Source organism: Dermacentor andersoni, chromosome 2, assembly GCF_023375885.2.
Source record: "Dermacentor andersoni chromosome 2, qqDerAnde1_hic_scaffold, whole genome shotgun sequence".
In the NCBI taxonomy this organism is placed as follows: domain Eukaryota; kingdom Metazoa; phylum Arthropoda; class Arachnida; order Ixodida; family Ixodidae; genus Dermacentor; species Dermacentor andersoni.
The window spans coordinates 204,228,544-204,249,768 of NC_092815.1; the positions used below are offsets into that span (position 1 = coordinate 204,228,544).

The 21,225-nt window shown below is 47.1% G+C and overlaps 1 long non-coding RNA gene across 1 annotated transcript; it reads right to left on the reverse strand.

Annotated features, from left to right (window-relative positions):
- Positions 1–452: 452 nt before the first annotated feature.
- Positions 453–19,911, reverse strand: LOC126540220 (uncharacterized). The gene is made up of 3 exons (XR_008614455.2): positions 19,715–19,911; positions 19,547–19,639; positions 453–639 (listed from the first exon to the last, which is right to left on the reverse strand). It is a non-coding gene; the product is annotated as an uncharacterized lncRNA (long non-coding RNA).
- Positions 19,912–21,225: the final 1,314 nt, after the last annotated feature.

Consider the following 21,225-nt stretch of genomic DNA (forward strand, 5'->3'; position numbering starts at 1 on the left):
TGTCCGCCGCCGGCCGACGGTTAATTACTTCGGCTCGTCGGGGTCCCGGCCTCAGCGGACGCGCCCACTCCTCCGACCTGTAGCGATGAAGGGCTCCGTGCCTCGCGTTGATTTTATGCCTGACTTGTGTGCCTGTCTTGTCCTGTGCATTACAGCTGGAAACAGATGGACGTTTTGTTATTGCCTTTCTTTGACAAAGCAGGTTTCAGAACTTCGATGCTCTTGAAAATATTGCTGCATGCGTGATGGTGGCACACTGCGCAAGACGTGCCAGCATTCTTATGTTTTCAGGGCGTGCGACTCGCTTAACTTTTTTTTTTGCGGCAGTAGCACTCGTGGGCCGTTTCAGAGAAGTGTGCTCGTAGCGCCGTACACTACCGGTGCTGATGCGGGGCAGCGAGGCTAAGTCACTGCTGCGGAGAGCAAGGTTAATGGTTTCGGCACCACCACCTAGGAAAATTATTCCGAGCAAGCTCGGCGGCACTCGATGTTGCTGCTGTACATTTAGCAAAGAACGCACAAGCTGTAAAGAGGCATTGCTCGCTCCACGAACAAAAAATAAAAAATGACACAATTGAATGCGCATCTCAGGCTTACGTGATCTGAAATGCGCCTTATCCGCTTCAGCAGCTAGGGAACCTGCAATGCAAAAAAAGAGAAGATATTCAGTTTAGCAAGGCGTACAACGTTGGGAATAAACCGCCCTAGTGGCTCAGTGGCTCCGATGGTGGAGCAATGCAACAAAACTCGCGTACCGTGCTTTGGTGCACGTTAAGGCATCGTCTCGGCGGTCAAAATTAATCCGGGGTCCGATACTACGGCGTCCCTCATTACGAACTGTGCAGTTTCGGGAGGTTAAAATCCATAACTTAGTTAATATCTCGGGAATACACCGACCTACAGTAAAAACATTGTACTCCACCGCATTCATTCTACTGCGCTCCCGTTTATCTATACCGGAGCAAAACATCTGAGGTGCGCACCTCTAGCCCATCCGTGTAGACAATTATGCTGCTTCAGCGAGGACCGTGGCAACATTAAAATTCTCACAATAGATCACGTTCAATATTGCTGACATTCAAGTTCAAGAATATTTTTGTTGGATTATTCGGCACTGCCATGCACTGTCTTCATGCTGCTGTGCTGTTGGAAATTTGATTTAAAGAGAGAGAGACAATAAACTTTGATTATGAGCAAGCGCAGTGTGCGCTCAAGGTGGGCGGCCTCCTTATTCCAGGTAACCGCGGACAATGGCCATCTTCAGTGCCCGTTCGATCAGGCTGCGCTGTTTCTTCAGGTCCGGGTCGGTTAGCTTGGCCTCCCACTGCTCCTCAGTTAGTGTTGCATGCCTACTGTGCCATGTCTTCGTACACATCCCCGTACCATATGACATAGTGTGTCTGGAACATCACAATACTTGCAGATGTATGAATGCTCAGATGGTGAAATTCGGTGCAGTAAGATACCATGGACGTAGGTATTGGTTTGCGATTTCCTAAGTGCTAATGCTTCTTCCCAAGTTAGGCTGGAGTGAGATGGCGGGTAAGTTCTCCTGTCTAGCCTGTACTGTTGCAAAATATCGGTGTATGTTTTCCGGACTTCATCCTTCCTCCTTAACGCGTCCTGTGAGAAAGGTCGGTGAACGTGAGGTCGGGCAAAGGTGTCGGCTGTCTCATTCCCCAGCAGGAAGATCGTCTTGAATTTCCATCTCCAGCCTTCCCCGTGTTTTCCTTGCATTCCCCAGCAGATACTCGTGGCCCGGAGTCCAAACGATGTATATATCTGGTAGGTGCTTCTTTTTCGGGGTTGTGAGGATTAGTAGGGCTTGCCTGGAGATTCTCCTTTTCTGAAAATTTCGGCAAGCCGCTTGTGAATCAGTGAGTATTATTTTTCCATCTAGGCAGGTTGAGATGATCAGGGCTATTGCGGTTTCTTCTGTCGTATCTATTTATCTTGTTAAGATGCTAGCTGCCGTTCTCTCTCTGGCCTTGCTATCAACAAAGGGGATAGCATGCACTGGAGTTTCCGAATATTTCGCTGCATTGGTATATCGTTTGTCCAGATTTCGGCCGTAGCTTTTTCGGAGTGCCTCTATTCTGGCTTTCTTCTTATTCATGGTGGGTTGGAATATTTCTTGGAATGAGGGCTGCAGAGATGTATTCTCGAATTGTCTCTGAGATTATCCTTTTCTCGTCGCGCGATTGCATACCTTCATTATATCCTAACATTCTGAGTGTTACCCTAACTGTTTCAGTGAGTACGAGACGATCATGTTGGTTGACTTTGTGTGCCTCGACTAACTCCTCCCAGGTGTTGTGGAGACCTAAGGGAGTATCCGTTCTATGGAGGCGCGTTCGGAGATTCCTATGGAAACCTTGATGGCCTTCCTGATGAGGGTGTTAACTTTTACGATTTCTGCATTCTTGAGGCCTAAGTAAGAGGTGTCGTAGGTGATTCTGCTGATGATGAGGGCTTGGATGATTCTGTCTGCATCTTGTTCTATGGAACCATGTCTTATGTTTGCTACCCTTCGTACCAGGTGTGCTACTTGGGTGAAGGTTTGTTGCAGTTTGGGTAGTGTGGCGGCGCCCGATCTGTCCTTGTGTATATTAAGGCTGATGATTCTGAGCGACTCTACTTTCGGGATTTGCATTCCATTCAAGCACTGTTCTGGTTATGGGATTTCACTTTTTGGCGGTCTTTCTCTGGTTCTCGCTTTTAGTATGAGGAGCTCCGATTTTTCTGGCGTGCAGGCCAGCCCGCAAGCCTTGAGGTAGGTTTCTGTGCAATCCACCGCTTTTTGAAGTGCATCCTGTTGAGTTCCTGGGGATCCGCCTGTCGTCCAGATGCTAATGTCTTCTGCACAGAGGGCGTGTCTTATTCCCTGTATTCCTTTCAATATATTTGGTAGTTTCGGCATGGCTATATTAAAAAGGAGAGGAGAGATGACAGAGCCTTGCGGAGTTCCTTTTTTCGCTATTTCAAACTTGGCCGATTTCAGGCTGCCCAGGGCAACTGTCACTATTCTGCTGGTGAGGAAGTTTTGTATGTGGCGGTATGTTCTTTCGCCACAGTGAGTGTCCTGGATATTCTTGAGCACTGCCTCGTGAGAGACATGTCAAAGGCTCCTTTCGCGTCCATGGGCACAATTGCGCTCTTGCTGAGCTTACCTAGATCATCAGTGACGTCCTCCTTTAGTTGCAGTAAGATGTCTCGAGTTGACAAGTGGGGGAGAAATCTATACATGGTGTCGGGCATGTACCGGTTTTCTCGGATAAATGGAGTTAGTCTGGTAAGGACCATATGCTTGTACAGCTTGCCTGCGCATGATGCTAGGGATATGGGTCGCATGTTTCCTGTGCCTAGTGGCTTGTTTGGCTTCGGTACCATGAAAACTTCCGCGTGTTTCCAGATTGCTGGAATTGTTCCCCTTGCCCAGCCTTCGTGGATTGCCTTTAGGGGGCACTGAGCATGTGTTGGTGGACTAGTTGGTTAAGCATGATTATAAAGACGGCGCCGAATACAACAACACACGAAGAAGGGGACACGAGACAAGCACGTAGGCGCCTACGTGCTTCTCTCGTGTCCCCTTTTTCGTGTGTTGTTGTATTCGGCGCCGTCTTTGTAATCATTTAGGGGGCGTTCTGCAGCCTTCTTGCTTAGGTTGCGAAGTATTTTGTTCATATGGTATCTACCTGGTTATGTGTTTCAGGTGAGCTTTCCCAGCGCCACTTCCATTTCTGCCTGAGTGAACGGGCGATCGAGTTCTTCATTTACGTTGCGTGTATAATTTAGGTGCATTTCAGAAGTTGATGTGCCTTGTGTGCCTCCTGTCAGCTTCTTCTTTAGTTCTTCCAAGATTTCGTTTTCTTAGCCTCCGTAATTGTGGAGAGCTTCGTCAGGCTCTTTCTTCACTTGATTTTTGATTCGGTAGTGCTTAAGAGCGACTTCAGGACGTTCCGTGTCCTGCGGTTGCTTAGACTTTCTTGAAATCTGTCACATATCTGGTTCCAGTTTGGCCTTTCTATTTGGTAGGCGTATTCTTCGGCATGCTTGGTCAGCTGCGCAATGCGTTTTTTTCAAGACGCGATTCTGTTTTTCTTTTGTTAATCTACGGGTAAGACATCTACGAGCTGCCCATATTGGTCGGGGTCGGTCGGGGTCCACTGCAGGAATTTTCGTGGTCAATTGCATTTCGTTAGTGCACTTCTCTACCTTTTCTATGATGAATTCAGTCCATTCTTCGAGGTATTCGGCAGTTGTTGTGGGGCCTCCTTTTCGGAAAGCGGTCCAGTCCCTGTTTTTTGCCTTGCCAATTTTTAGGGGTGCTATCCTGTGGGGCAGGACATGTAATGAGGAGAGAACATAACCGATGATCATTAAGGGTTACAGACTGGATTCTAAGGGAAGGGAAGCGTAGTAGGGGGTGGCATAAAGTTAGGTGGGTGGATGAGTTTAAGAAGTTTGCAGGGACAACATGGCCACAATTGGTACATGACTGGGGTAGTTGGAGAAGTATAGGAGAGGCCTTTGCCCTGCAGTGGGCGTAAACAGGCTGATGATGATGATGATGATCCTGTAAACGACTTCCGTCAGTATCATGTGGTGGTCGCTTCCCAGTGTTTCTTCGAGTCTCGTCCACTGCACCTGAGGTATTCCCGCTTTGAAGATTAGATCCGGGTTACTGTCTCTTGATACACTGTTTCCAATTCTTGTACGTGTGTGCGGTACATTCCATAACGCTAGCTTATGATGCTGTGCAGTGTCGTGGACATTCGTTCCTTTCTTGTCCGTCTTGTGATAGCCCCAAGCCGTGTGGTGGCATTAAAGTCGCCCAACACCACGAGCTTGTGCCCTCTCGCATACTTCTTCACTTCTCTCAGGAAGGCAGCGAAGCTGGCGAGAAATTCCCTTGGGGGGCTGTGTACGTTGAATATGAAAAGACTATATGAAACTATGGAAGGCGAAGATAGATAGCACAGCCAAGGATAAGATAGAACAAAAGCAAACAAGTATGAAGATATGGCAATGAAATTGTTGATCCATGCGAACCAAAAGATAAAACCTGTTACAAGTGGCTACACAAGAGAATCCGGACGTCATAGTCTCGCAAGAAACCCAGAAAAAATCTAAATCAGGGGATAAGAAACTCACATAACGGAAGGAAGGATCCGCATGGCAATCCTAACACAAAACCTACTAGTCGCACAACAGCATCAAATTAACAATCACATGAACATACATTTGTTGAGATACTTCCCGCCAAGAAAACGAAGCAGAGCCTTTTAGATTTAAAGATAAAAAAATTATCGCCCTTCCTCTACTGTGAAGAAGGGTGCAAGCAAATCTGGGGATCCGCGGCTCTTCGTTTTCGTAACGAACGTCTCGGCTCCGCGCTCTCTCACAGCGAGGTTGGCACGCCGACGACGAGCCCTTTTTCGAGCAAGTTCCCGTCGGCGGGTGGCGCTGCGAGCAGCCGAGGAGAGCGGACGCACTTCACATGCGCTCCGCAGTTTTGGGAGTTTTTGGCCCGGACAACCCACTTAGATCACCAAATTTTTGGCCGAGACCGACGCCGAAAGCGAAGCGAACCACGGGGACACCTCTTTCGAACCGGTGGGTCCAATATTTTTGGATTTATTCGGTCCCGAAGATTTCCCACGTGGCCGACCGACGTTAGGCCTATTAGGCTTAGCACGACAGCGGGGCTCCGCGGCCCTCCCGACCCCGGTCAGCGGTAGAGAAGCCTGGGGCGACGACCGGGACACCCAAACCCAGCATGGAACACGAATCTTTTAAAGGCCCAACGAATTTCGTGGCGGAATCCCAAGAAACCATGGAGGACGACTACCAAGACGCGGACGGGGAGACCCTCGTCCATGGACCAGCGTCAAGTACCCAAGCCCCGAAAGGCAGCACCCCATCGACAATAATGCTACAAGCAAACCAGAACAACGACACGGATTGGCAGATAGCCATGTCTAGAAGGCGCAAGAAACAGCAACGGGGAAGCCAGGCAGAAGTTTTGACGGGAACGGCGCTAGGGAACGGAAATTCCCTAGGGTGGACGAAGAGCACAGATGGCACACCAGCTGCATCCAAGCAATGAAAGAGGGAAGAGGCGCCGAGGAGGACGCTGCCTCCGCTCCCCCGGGACGACCTAAATATAGTCCTCCGACCGAAGGGACTGGCAGTGAAGAACCTGCAGACACACCAGATGGCGCGAGCGGTGGTTGCAGCCACCAACCACGGATGCAAGGCGGAAGACCTTATAATCCGGCTGCGCACGGGATCGAATATCATAATCATCAGCACGGACAACGAGAGCGCTGCCCAGAGCATCAGACGCATCACGCAACTGAAGATTGGGGAGCACAGTTACGGAATCAACGCACACGTGGCGGCGCCGGAGGGAACGCTGCGCGGGGTTATCCACGGGGTGGACCCAGGAACCCCGGCAGAAGAACTACAAGCAAACCTACGAACCCGAACGCAGGGAGTGAAGATACTGGCAGCCAGAATGCTAGGCCGATCGAGCACGGCTGTCATTACTTTCGAAGGCCCCATTCTCCCCAAGCAAGTTTTATACTGCGGGGGAGAAATGTGGTGCTACCCCTACAGGCCGACCAGACAGATATGCTACATATGTTGCCAGCAAGGATACCGATCGGACGTTTGCCCAAACCCGAACATCAAGGCCTGCAAGCAATGCGGAGAGCAAGACCCAATTACAGAGCATCAATGCACACCCAAATGCCTAGTCTGCGGGGGCGACCACAAGACGGGCACTAGGGACTGCAAACAACGACTAAAGACAGCGGAGGAGCTGCGCGGCAGATCCGCCCAAAAGGGCCAGCAATGGCGAAGCCGGAGCAGGAGCCGTAGCCGAGGAAAAAGACCAAGGTGGTTCGGAGAAGAAGACGACTCCCGGGACCAAAGCAGAAGCAAGTCAAGGAGCCGGAGCCGAGGAAGTAGCAAGAGCCAGGACGGACGCCGGGACGAGTCCTACCCGCCACTGGGGAAGCAGAACGGGCCCGGACCAAAACAACAGCAGACGAAAGGTGGCGTTAAGGTGAGCTGGAGAGCAGGCCCTCCCAAATCACTTTTTCCGCACTCGGATACCAACACTACACAGACAAACAATGAAAAGAAACTAGAGGAGGAAAACAAGGCATTAAGAAAGGAATTAGAGCAATGTCGCGAAGAGACTAGGCAATTAACTTAAAAGAAAACTAGACGAGCTCATCAAAGAGTTGCAGTGGCAGAGGCAGGGGAGGAACGTGACAAACACGTCGGCTCCATCAGTTGAGGACACGCAACAGACAGAAGAGCAAAACTTCAGAGACGAGGCACAAAGGTTTCATGATAACAGTACAGAAGCAGATGCACGAAATGCAGCAAAAGCAAGCGTTGCAGGAACAGAGCTTCCGCACCTACGTTAAAAACCAAAATACCCAAAGAACCACTAACGACGCCAGAGATAAACTCTACAATGAGAGGCGTTTCGGACCTGAAAGCCAAAGTGCAAACAATAACAACACAACATGGCAGGACAAAACCAATTAAACGTATGGCAATGGAACTGTAGCGGGTATCGGAGGAAGCAGGGCCTCTTAGAGCAGTTTATTAACACTAAAGGAGCACAACCAGACATAATCATGCTACAGGAAACCAACATAACACCCACGCTAAGGGGATACACGTGCCAAGAGAGCGGAAGGACCGCAACCCTCATTAGCAATAAGATAGTAACCAGAGCACACAAGGAGATTGAGGGGACAAAAATCGAACACGTGATCACAGAAATCATACCCAGAAAGAAATATAAAGGGAGAAGCACGTTCATAATAAACCTATATAGCCCCCCCCCCCCCCCCCCCCCCAGACAAAAAGATGGAGATTTCGAGAAGCTGTTTGCCGAGGCAGACAAACTAGCCAGATCGAACACACTCATCATAGCAGGGGACTTTAATGCCAAAAGTCCGAACTGGGGCTACCAGAAGGCAGAACGAAAAGGACAAAAGATAAGTGACGCGGCGGAAAGGATAAGATGTGAGCTACTCACAGACGAAAACCAACCTACACGACTAGGGAATAGCGTAAGCCCAGATACCTGCCCAGATCTAACCTTTGTGAAAGGAGCAAGCCAGGTCGAATGGGAGAACACGCTAGAAAACCTAGGCAGCGATCACTACATCATAAGAACGTCAATAGAGGCAGGAACAATCAAGAGAAAGATAGGATTGGCCCATTTAACAGATTGGGACGCGTTCAGACAAGGAAGTCAACAACTAGAGGGAGAGATCACATCTATCAAGGAATGGTGTCAGCAGCTCAAACAAATACAGGAAACATACACGCAAGAAATAGATAGGACGGAGCAAGTACCGGAGGTGGACAAACGTCTGCTTGGGCTATGGGAAGCGAGACGTGGGCTCACTAAAAGATGGAAAAGACAAAAGCTTAACAAGAAACTCAAAAAGAAAATAGCAGAAATCACAGCAAAAGCAGAGGAATGTGCAACGCAACTGGCCAGGCAAAGCTGGCAACAGTTTAGCAGTTCGCTACAAGGTACGCTCAACACGGCCAAAACGTGGCGCATTCTGAAAGCATTAATGGACCCAGGGAAAACAAAGGCAGAGAGCAACAAGGCAATCCAGAGGCTGATTCACCAGTACGATGGTACCGAAGAGCAGCTAATGGAGGCCTTGAAAAACAAATGCTACGGACAGGAAAGACCCGAAGAATATAAAGGGGAATACCAGGGGGAAGAAAACGCAGATATGGACAGGCCAATCACACGAGAAGAAGTGAACGCAGCTCTGGGGTCCCTAACCAAAAACACAGCAGCGGCAGCAGACAAAATTAAGAACTCCCTCATTTGCAACCTAAGCGAGGAGGCGATAGATCAATTAACAATCTACTTAAACAGATTGTGGAACGAGGGAGCGATCCCGGAGGAGTGGAAACACGCCGAGGTCGTAATGATCCCGAAGCCAGGAAAGAAACTACAGATAGAAAACCTAAGACCAATCTCCCTCACCTCGTGCTTGGGAAAGTTATACGAAAGAATAATCACAAAGAGAATACAGCAACTCATGGAAGGCAAGGAATTGTATCCGCACAGTATGTTGGGCTTCCGAGCAAAGCTATCAACACAGGATGTCCTCCTACAGATTAAGGAAGAGGTCCTAAGCAAAGCACCCAAGACAGGAGAAAACATCATAATGGCACTAGACATCAAGGGAGCCTTCGATAATGTCAGCCACGCGGCAATAATGGAAGGGCTTCAAAACATAAATTCTGGGAAGAGGACTCATGACTACGCAAGAGCCTTCCTAGCAAAAAGAACGGCCACAGTAGGACTAGGGGATATAAGAAGCGAAACCTTTGTCACCCCAAGCAAAGGTACGCCACAGGGCTCAGTCATTTCACCCATACTGTTTAACATTGCGATGCTTGGCCTGGCCAGGGAACTAGGCGAAATCGAGGGCATACGACATGCAATGTATGCGGACGATATCACAATATGGGCCAACCAAGGAACGCTAGGACAAAAGCAAGAGAAACTGCAAGAGGCAGCAAAACGCGTAGAAAACTATGTTAAGGCAAGAGGCCTGGCTTGCTCCACAGAGAAATCGGAAATACTCAGAATTGGAAAGAACACCACCAAGGCCGAAATCGAAATAAACTTAGAGGGCCAGCTCATAGCGGAAAAGAACATGATAAGAATTCTAGGAATGTGGCTGCAAAGCAGCGGAAAATGCAGTCACACAATTCATCATCATCATCATCAGCCTAGTTACGCCCACTGCAGGGCAAAGACCTCTCCCATACTTCTCCAGCTACCCCTGTCATGTACTAATTGTGGCCATGTCGTCCCTGCAAACGTCTTAATGTCATCCGCCCACCTAACTTTCTGCCGCCCCCTACTACGTTTCCCTTCCCTTTGAATCCAGTCCGTAACCCTTAATGACCATCGGTTATCTTCCCTCCTCATTACATGTCCGGCCCATGCCCATTTCTTTTTCTTGATTTCAACTAAGATGTCATTTACCCGCGTTTGTTCCCTCACCCAATCTGCTCTTTTCTTATCCCTTAACGTTACACCTATCATTCTTCTTTCCATAGCTCGTTGCGTCGTCCTCAATTTCAGCAGAACCCTTTTCGTAAGCCTCCAGGTTTCTGCCCCGTAGGTGAGTACTGGTAAGACACAGCTGTTATACACTTTCCTCTTGAGGGATAGTGGCAACCTGCTGTTCATGATTTGAGAATGCCTGCCAAACGCACCCCAGCCCATTCTTATTCTTCTGGTTATTTCAGTCTCATGATCCGGGTCCGTGGTCACTACCTGCCCTAAGTAGATGTATTCCCTTACCACTTCCAGTGTCTCGCTACCTATCGTAAACTGCTGTTCTCTTCCGAGACTGTTAAACATTACTTTAGTTTTCTGTAGATTAATTTTCAGACCCACCCTTCTGCTTTGCCTCTCCAGGTCAGTGAGCATGCATTGCAATTGGTCTCCTGAGTTACTAAGCAAGGCAATATCATCAGCGAAACGCAAGTTGCTAAGGTATTCTCCATCAACTTTTATCCGCAATTCTTCCCACTCCAGGTCTCTGAATACCTCCTGTAAACATGCTGTGAATAGCATTGGAGATATCGTATCTGCCTGTCTGACGCCTTTCTTTATTGGGATTTTGTTGCTTTCTTTGTGGAGGATTACGGTGGCTGTGGAACCGCTATAGATATCTTCCAGTATCTTTACATATGGCTCATCTACACCCTGATTCCGTAGTGCCTTCATGACTGCTGAAGTTTCGACTGAATCAAACACAATTAGCTTATTCCAAAAATCGACAGATCAAGTAAGCAGGATGGTTACGAGAGTTTCAAATAGAAGACATGGCATGAAAGAGGCAGACACGATCAAGTTGGTTAAAAGTTTAGTGGTCAGCAGAGTCACATACTCGCTACCTTACCACTTGATAAACAAGCTAGAAAGAGAACAAGCAGAAACAATACTAAGGAAGGCGTACAAAACGGCGCTACACCTACCGAGGAATACTTCAAACGACAAGCTACTGCAGCTAGGAATACACAACACGTTCAGCCGGCTGGCAGAAGCGCAACTAAACACACAAATAGCGAGTCTTTGGCAGTCGGCTACAGGAAGAATGCTCCTAAAGAGACTAGGATACGATACGAAAGGGGCAATAGATCGAGAGGCAGACATCCCAGACAACGTCAGACAAACCCTCAGAATAAGTCCAATTCCACGCAACATGGATGCGAACCTACACGCAGCCAGAAGGCAGGCAAGGGCAGATTACGTGGAAGGCCACCTGGCAACACAGGAAAACACGGTGTACACGGATGCAGGGCTATACCCGTGGGACAAGCACACTAGAACACACAGAGTAGCTACGGCTGTAGTAGACTACATGGGAGAGACAATCAGCTGCGCAACCATAAGGAATTGCACGGTAGCGGAGGGGGAAGAGGTCGCCATAGCGCTTGCAGCGACCGAAGGCTACCGAAGTAACAGATCACTAACCATATTACCAGACTCCAAAGCTGCATGCAGGTATTACATGCAGGGGAGAGTCTGTAAAGAGGCCCTGCGAATCCTCCTCGGAGCAGGAACCCTCGGAAATAAAGTGAAACAAAATTTTCTGGATACCGGCCCATACCGGGATAGAAGGGAACGTGAGAGCAGACAGTCTAGTTCGCGAGATCACATACCGAGCTGGACAGATAGAGCCTCTCGAGAACCCTACAACGGTGGAGCCGACGTGTGCGGAAATATTAAACTACCATAGAGGGCAGAGAATCAAATATCCTCCGCCACACACACTACTTACACAACAGGAAGCAGCCGACTGGAGAAGGCTACAAACCGGAACTTCCTATAATCTACACATACTAAGTAAAATGTACCCGACACAATACAGAAACTCCTGCCCATGGTGCGGAGAAATACCAACTCTTTACCACATAACATGGGAATGTAAGCATAACTACACATTCCATAAACATAAAGACCCGAGTGCGGAGCAATGGGAGGGCCTGCTCACCAGCAGCGAGCTCAGCGCCCAAAGGGCAATGGTGCAGCACGCGTGCGAAGTGGCCAGGCTCAGTAGAGCCCTGGAATAGGGGCACACCCGTGCTGAAGAGCCAGGCAGCAAGCGCAAGACGGCTCACCGATAAAACCCTTGATAGAATCAATAAAGTTTCTCTCTCTCTCTCTCTCTCTCTCCCGTAGCGTTCATCAAACGCCGCTTGTTCTTCGGCCGAACACACGACGCGCGGCCCGCTCCCGCTGCCGTTCCTTTAACGCAGCCCGACCTTCGGCAGAACGCACCACACGCAGCCTCCCCATCTGATTGCCGGGCTTGAACTGATGGGAAACGGTGGGCGCGAGGTGAGCGAAAATGTGATTTCACCCTTTTCCTCCTCCTCTGGAGGGAGAGGACGCCTGTGACTGGCTAGGACCTTGCGCTGCGTCTACTTCTTCATGCATATAAAACCCCGCTTTAAATGGCGCGAATGATCAACCGACAGTGGCTGAATCGCTTAGCGTGGTAGTCTCGCAACCCGGTGGTCGGGGGTTCGAATCCGCAGCCCGACAACGCCGACACAACTGAGGCCATACAAGCTTCGCTTGAATATGAGCGCGTAGTCGTCTCCTCGAAACAGCTGAACTTAAAATAAAGACCTGTCGTACTCTACTGCCAGAAGAATGGCGTACGTGAACGCTACAAACCAACATAGAACGTAGGTGATGCGCATCACCTCGCGTTTATTGATAGAGAATTTTATTCTAATAACATCATAAGAATATTTGCTCCATGACTTCGTTCGGCTATGGTTGCGCTATCCATAGCACATTTCTTCCATTCCGCATTTGCAGACTATTTGTGCCGGTAATTCGATGTCTCTAATGCAAAATCATCACATGGCTCCTCCAATACTTTTCATGCACCTGCGTGCTCGCGTGACTACTTGGAAACTGATATATAAATGCTCGGAACTTTATTTTAGCGTTCAACTTAAATTTTCTTAAAGGTTTGCATTAAAACCCTTTGTTATGGGTGTATTCAGCTATGCGTGCAACATGGTTTAGGTATTTTCTATTTTTGATAATATTCGTTCTGAAGACTTTACCTACTGAAATGAGCAACCACTGCCTGGTGGAAGGCAAGGAATAGTGAGGCATCTTTGAGGGCACCACTGAAGAATACGTGGTACTGCTGAACAATTTCTCATTGGGCAAGGTTATCCACAGCAAATATAAGCTTATAACGGATAGTGATCTAATTTACCGCATATTGTCTGGGTAAATTATCAGGAAGGTCAAAATGAACTAGTGACGTCTCGTGTTCTGGATACGTATTTCTCTCTTGGCATTACAATAATTCTGACTTCGCCCACGTGAACCCACGCATCGGGAGGATCACTACTCAATTTGGTCTTTTTGAGCAAGTTTGTCGCACAATCTGAATATTGGTGGGATGTTTTAGAATCGATTTCAGTCCAGAAAATGGTTATCTTGCGTGTACCGACCACATATAATCGAGCAGAAAGGAATAAAACTCTGTTAGCCCTTGGCTTATCTAAAGCAGAGAATATTGCAGCGTTGAATCATTTACATCAAAGTTATGATGATTTCACTAATTTTATTTCTTTAAGCACTACATCAGTAAATGATGCTTGAGATTTGTTTAAAAGTATGGTATGAAAATTAATCGAACGATTTGTTTCAAAGCACCCCAAGAAGGTAACAGTAAAAACGCATGGATTACACTAAAAATAACTCATAAAAAGCATCTTGCGAAACGGAAGAGGGCTAAAAAGGCAAACAGCAAGCCATTGTGTTAATTACGTTTTACAGGAGCTCAAAATCCAAATTATTCATGCGAAACACTGCTATGTGAATCAAACACTAACTAATTTTATTAAAACGTCTTCGGAAAATTTTGGAGGTACATTTCAGGGCCCTAATCTGGAGTTCTATTTCTGAAAAGTTAAAATGCAATTATCGCGAATAGCTCAGAAACAGCGTGCCTTTTCAATAATTATTTGATCAGTTTTCACTTGGGACAATGACTCTACACTACAAACACGACTTTCTGGTAAGCAATGCCTATCTGAGATAACTATAAGACAAGACGGCATTCTTAGTCTACTTCATAAACTAGATGAGACAAGATATCCAGGCCCCAGCTGATAAAATTTGTAACGCGTTTTTTAAAGCGATGTGCTGAGCGGTGCAAATGTTTCCTTGTGAATGACTTTACCAAATCTGTTAAATCCGATGACGTTCCGAAAGACTGGAGGCGGGCTAAGATAATACCAATTCACCAACAAGGTTCCAAAAATTACGTCACTGGCCAATACCGTTGACAATTGTGCACGTTGCGAAACGCTGGAGCACATTTTAACTACTCACCTAATAAAAGTTGTGAAAGAAAACGGCATTTTGGGTAAAAATCAGCACGGATTTCGACGAGGTTACTCGACACTAACAATTCTTACTGGGGTTACACAGGAAATCAATGAATGTATTGATGGAAAGGGTCAGATAGATATTTTTATTGATTTCCGGAAAGCATTCGTTAGAATGTCCCACAGAAAGTTGCTTATAAAGTTATCTCGTTTTCTACGTAATACTGAGCTATGAAACTATATAGATGCACATTTATCATAAAGGGAACAATTCTATTCCATAAATTCTTTTTGCAGTGAAAAGAAATCACTTCGATCGGGTGTACCGTAAGATCCTTTTTAAGCTTTTCATTTTTTTTTCATTTACATTAGCCATATGGGCGCAGGTTCTTCACCACAAGTATCAATGAAACATTGTGCAGTTGGCACCCCGGTGTATGCTCAAATGTGCTCCCCTAATGACTAACAGGAGTTTCGCCACGATTTAAATAAAGTTGGTCTCGGCTTTGACGAGTGGTCCATGGAAATGAACGCATCAAAAACAATTTTATGCGTATGACGCATAGAAAACGATAATTAATGTTTCCCTACAGCATCATCGGCGCAGTGAACAGAAGTTAAAGAACTTATATAATTAGGAACTAGAACTTCATCTTACACATAATTTGATCTGGTCAGTACATGTCGACATTTCCAATAAGACCAAGCGTAAACTTTGGTCATAGTTAGAAAACCTTCATTAGGCCACCCTAGAGGTAAAAACAGTGGCGTAAAATTACTGTAACGCCTGTATCGACTTATGCAAGCGATATTCGGGAGCTGTACACTCAACAAAAGACGCTAAAATTTGGCCGCGTATAATACAAGCGCTTGAGGTTTATCTTTAAAGGGCCTCTCACCAGGCCACATAGAAAATTTCTGTTATTTACTGGAAGTTGGTAAGTACCCTCTAGGGAGCGCTCTACCGCAAGAATTTTTTTGGGTTCATTAATAGCCTGGGTAGAAATATTTCAGCGCCGCGAACCCATGATTTTGGGAGGCGAGCGCCACCACCGAGAGAGACTCTCTCCACTTGCCCCGTCTAGCCTCCGCAAGCGAAATTCTTTCCCTGCATTCTCCTCTACCGAAGCTCGAGGATCGCGCGATGTATACGTCACAGGCCCCACCTCCTTTCTTTCTCTTCCTTTTCTTGCTGCGCGGCGCACTTCCGCTGACGGTGTCGCGCGCGAGCTCTTGCGTTTGTGTCGTTCGCGCAGCGCACCATGTTGCGCGCTGTGCACGATAACACCTGACTAGCGGTATAAGTCATTGCTACACGAACACTGGGTCAGACGCAAGCGGTCTACAGAGCATGATCGCGCCCTGGAACACGGTAGAAAATGGCTTAGTTTCGTTGTCCGCGCGCGCGACTGCACGACGTGGGAAAAAGCAGACGAAACGAAAGTGCGTCTCTCTTGCTACGGTACGAAGTAAAACAAACACACGCAGACATTAGGTTCTGTGTTTTATTATTTCTCTAAACTTTATATTCGTCTTTCGAAGCAACAGATTACACAAATAAGAGATGTTGCCTTGAATAATTCTTAAAGTCACGTGTCGCTCTGAGCGACGTCACAACATATACATGTACGTAGGCGCACTTGCGCATGTACGTCAGCTCTCGGGCTGGGAGCGAGGCGCCCGCGAGGAGAAGTGAAAACGGCATTTGGCATGAAATTTCAGCGCATCCCGCGGCGCGTAGCGATGTTATACTTAGCAGACGCGATCGTTAGCGCGCATCGTATGCACTGCGCTTGTCAGCTGAAAATGACTAGATCTGGTGAGGAGCCATTCAACTCATGCTAGAACCGAGTCCGTCACTGAACTTAGAGGCAGAGCTGGACTCATGACTGCCAAGTGGAAAATGCAGCCAAACAGGTTCATATTCTTTTCCCAAGTGTTGAGCAGGGACATAAGGTCGCTTTAAAAAAAAACACACACACATCAGATTATAGAATCCTGTTAACCCCAGAACAAAGCATTCAAAAAATGTGAAATCACTTAAGTATGGAACAGAATCATTCAAGCACTAATTTTGGTTCGAAGGATGGTAAGTGGAACAATTTACCACAATATATAGTACAGTGCGTCCCCATTTACAAGCTTTCTAAAAGGCTGTCTCTAAATATTCGTAAACGGTTGGGATTAAATTACCACATGGTTATCTTTTGAATCGTCTGTATTGTTGACTGTTGTCGGTTTCAACTGTTCGGCAGGTTACAGTGCTTCAGATTTCTTCAAGTATTTTTGATATCTTACACGGTGTTTTTACCTCATGTAATTTTTGTTTTCATATTTTAATGTAGTTCTTTCTTCATATCCTGGTTGGTATATATTGAATTGTTTAGGCAGGGCCTCAGTTTGTACATGACAGTAATGTAACCGCAACTCCTGTCTTGGCATACGCTGGTAGTGTGAATAAAAAAAATCAATAAAATAAAAAAGGATCTCAGTGCCCTTCCACTCTGTGAAGAAGGATGACCACCGAAGCTGTGTATGTGGGCCCATAATTGCGAACTGCACCTCTGCCGCGGATCGGGCCGGCATTGCACTATTTTCGGGATCGGCCCACGTATGGAGAGTCATTAACGCCTGTTTTACCTCCGCCGCGGGTCGGCCCGGCATTGCACTATCTTCGGGATTGATCCACGTGTGCGGTGTGCGTAACGCCGGCTTCTGCTCCGCCGTGGGTCGGCCCGACATTGCACTATCTTCGAGATTGGCCCACTTATTGGGAGTGCTTAACGCCTGCTTCACCTCCGCCGCGGGTCGGTGCGGCATTTCACTATCTTCGGGATTGGCCCACGTATTGGGAGTTTTTTGCTTACGACGACACGAAATTTTCCTCTGATGGCAGAGGTGCACAGCTTCGCTGTAAAATGCTTCTTCTGTGCACGTTCTTCGTTCGTATGGAATCAAGGATGCAAACAGAGAAAAATATCGGAGCGCAGCGGACGCGAAGCAGCATCGCGTGGGATTCGCTCGTCGCCATGTTGGATTTGAGTGACTTTGCTATGTATGCGTTTGAGAAGCGTGCGTGGAAAAGAGGTTGACTATCTTGATTTTATTGTGCTGAACAGGGATTTACCAATCATAAGATTACGGCAGCGATATATTATGTCTAAGACGGATATGCTTTGTTCCTTGATTAATTTACCTGAACAATTTTCTTAAAGCGCGCACATGTCTAGAGACGCTCCACGAACCAGGGGGCGTCCTGATGATCCAGCTACTGGCTACCGTTGGCTATATATTAGTAGGTCAAGCACCTGATGTCAATAATTAACATGCGCTTGGAATAGAAAGTGCAACGGATTGTAAAGGGTTGTTGGGAAGGCTATCTTTGGGGGCACTCATAAAAGCTACGAATTAAGCAGTACAGGGAGGTATATACTCTTAAACAAGTTTGTACCCTTTGGGGCTTATCTTGGCCTACAAAGATAATCGTCATCTATCTTGCACGCATTCCCTCTCATTAAGGCGGCGTGCCCGGTACTTACAGGTCGCAAACGGCATGTGCGTTATCAGCGTGACACAGCATTCTCGACAGGAAAGTAGCGAGCCCAGAGTTTTCCAGAAAGGAAACGCAAGCAACACAGATGACGATCATTGCTGTGGGACAAGATGCGCCGCAAAGGGTGCCAGCTTTCTTTAAGTGTGTAGGCTGGCCATTCTTCGAAGTGCAGGAGACAGAGGACCCAATCCGTTTTCTGTATGTTAAGTACAAAAAAGAATAATGGGCAACTGGGCCATTTCAATACCTGTATATGAGAACCACTGGCTCGCAGTGGGGAAAAAGATGAACAGTAAGGTAACCACCAAAGGGAAAATTCTCATTCACACAACTGCACCACGAAGCTACAAAGAAAACCATCCCGGGGACGTTACAGAAACAGGTTTTTCAAAAACAAAACTTCAGAGTTGAAGAAAAATAAAACTATGATGTTTCTTTTCTGAGAAATACGTATGAGTTTCCCTAGTAATTTTGTGCTACAATCGGACGGATGGCAATTTTTCCTGTTTTAGACCTCGTTTCACCTTGCCGGCTTCCGCAGAACTGATCTGCAGTAAACTAAACAATAAGTACTAAGCTGGTGACAGTTCCAGAGAAAAGGGTAAGAAACGTAAGAAATGAACGAACTGTATACTTGTGCGATGGAGAGGTGGCTTGAACACCACGTCACTCTTAACCTGTGGCACGCTTACTGTGGGACTTAAACCCTTGGACTAACTTGTGTAGGAATATGTGAAAACAGGCGAAGTAAGAAACCTTCCAACAGCGAGAACTTCTTTGATGTGACGACTTGCAACCACAACTACCTTAGCAGGGTTTCAAGACGCTTTCGGAGCGATATCGAGGCCGTAATTTATTACCATGGTGGTCCTATGATATGAATCTGAGTGACAACGATTTGATGACCTCTGTGCAAAATTACTTCTAAATATCTTTTTTCATTTTTTTTTACCGAAGGATGTTGCAGTTTTACTTTCACAAATAATGTCTGTCTCACCTAACTGCGACGCCCTTACAGTACGTCATTAGAAACTGATTGTTCGGTAGGGCAAAACATGGTACAAAGGCCAATAATAGACAAGTAAAAGCAGCTGGTATGACTGAAGTAGTCATCAGGCGCTTCAAAGGGCATCCATCGATCCAGCGATAATTTCCCAAGTTGAGTGATTGGTGGTCATCTCAGCGTTGCTGACACCAGCTGCAATTGCTACGTTCATGTCGTGTGTGGTAGGGACGAATTTGTTTTATCTTTTCTATATTTGTTTTTGTGCGCTTAGCACTGTAGAGTTATTTACAATTACTTGTGTTTGCTTTCCGCAGTTAATATTTTTTGTAAATTGTGACTCACCAAGCTGGAACGAGCAGCTTTTCCCCATAATGCTCTATACATGACCTATGTATGTAGACGTTTAATGCGAATAAACTAACACTTACGCTGTCTGATTCTCCTTAGACCCACAAGATATCATAGTAAGATTAGTGGGCACAACATTTGCTGCGTCAGCCATTTATTGTTAACTTTAAGTTTACTGCGATGCAACCCACCTGCTATAAACAGGACCAAGCAGAGAAGCACTCGGGGATCCATGTTGAGTAACGTGGCACGTTCAGAGGCAGCAGGCAGCTTGGTCAGGAAGCCTATATAAGCATGGACACAGTGAGGCCCATCAGTCGTTCTCCTCTCCCTCGCTCCTCCTCTCCGCCCTCCCTTACCTCTGGCAAGTGGCGATCGGTCCGCGCGCGCGCCCAGGGTCGAGTGACACGCGCCCCAAGTCCGCCCGCGGCTCAAGGGAGGGTCTTCTTCGCGGAATTTCGGGGCTCAAATTTTAAGCGGCGCGCTGAGGTGCCGCCGCCCTGTGTTACGAGGCGCCCACGCTTCGTGTTTGCTCATTAAGCTAGAACGTGGCAGGCGCACGCTCGAGCACCGACGGCCCTGAGCCGCCGTTTACGCCCCATCTAAGTTGCGCGGCTTGCCTTTTCTCTATTTTCTCGTTACCACTTGCAGCTAAGTGGAGTGTCAACAGTTCCAGGAGAAGGGCTTTTTCTGGTTTCTCCTCGGCGCCGCTACTTTTCTGCGCTATTGCGCGCCCTCGAAAAAAAAAAAAGGCCGCTGATGGGCGCTCTCGCTTGATGGGAACCGCGAGCGAATTGGCCGTAGGTGTCTCGGAGAAGTGGCGCGTTTACAGCAAAGATGACGACAAAATTGGAGACCCCGGAGTGAGACTATAGTAGTTCGAACCCATATTAAAATGAAACTCGCTTGCACGAGCGATGCTCGTTGTGGCGCGAGCGCTATTTCCGGTCAATTTGCGCCTAGGGACTCTGCGGATGGGTCTTTATCGTTAGTTCTAGACGAAGGGAGATTAGGATCACTGACTATTAAATCTGGATAACGAATAAAAAAAGTAACTGAAAAAGAACTAACAAACGCGTGGTATTTCGCACACAAACATGCGCAGTGATAGCTAGCCGGACAGCCTGGGCAAATCAAGACAATGCCTCACGTAAGGAAATAAACTTAGGCCCTAATGACTCTGCTGTTTCCAATTAAGTACGTTTTGCGACGCTAAGTGATAATTTGCGCTGGCGGCCCTACCCTCCTTATAGATGGTTAGCAGTTACACAGCATGTGTTTTAAATCATGGTCACTGAATGGTGCGCAAATTTACCACAAACGTACCTTAAGCTTGAACATTCTTGAACATTACAAATACGGAGTGATAAATATTCGTGTCGTATATGGCATACCTAATGTTATACACTGCTCTCCAAAAGCTGTGGTTCCTCAGTAGTCATAATATACCGGTGCGAGGATTTAGCAACGCATAGCGCTGATTGATTGACTGCTCCTGCAGACAGTCTAGAGTTGGATCAGACAGAGAGATTGCGATTACGTGCTTATTGGACCACTGACTTCTAGGTTCATTCTTGTAGGGGCACTATGAGATTTCTTCTCAAGGAGTACTTCCACCTACGTTGTCTCCTTTTTTTTTACAGTTTCATTACTACATCAACTTTCGCAAGGCCTGCGTGTACATGCTTAAAATTGCGAATAGCATAAACTATGTGGTGTAAATTGAATGAGGGACGCGCGAGAGCACAAGGAGTTTATTTATTGGGTCCATAAACCGCCTGTTACATAAAAATAACGGTATAACCAGGAAAGTTGGATAACAAAAATAACAGAGAGTAAGAGAATGTTGCCCGGTACAGTTACAGGGCAA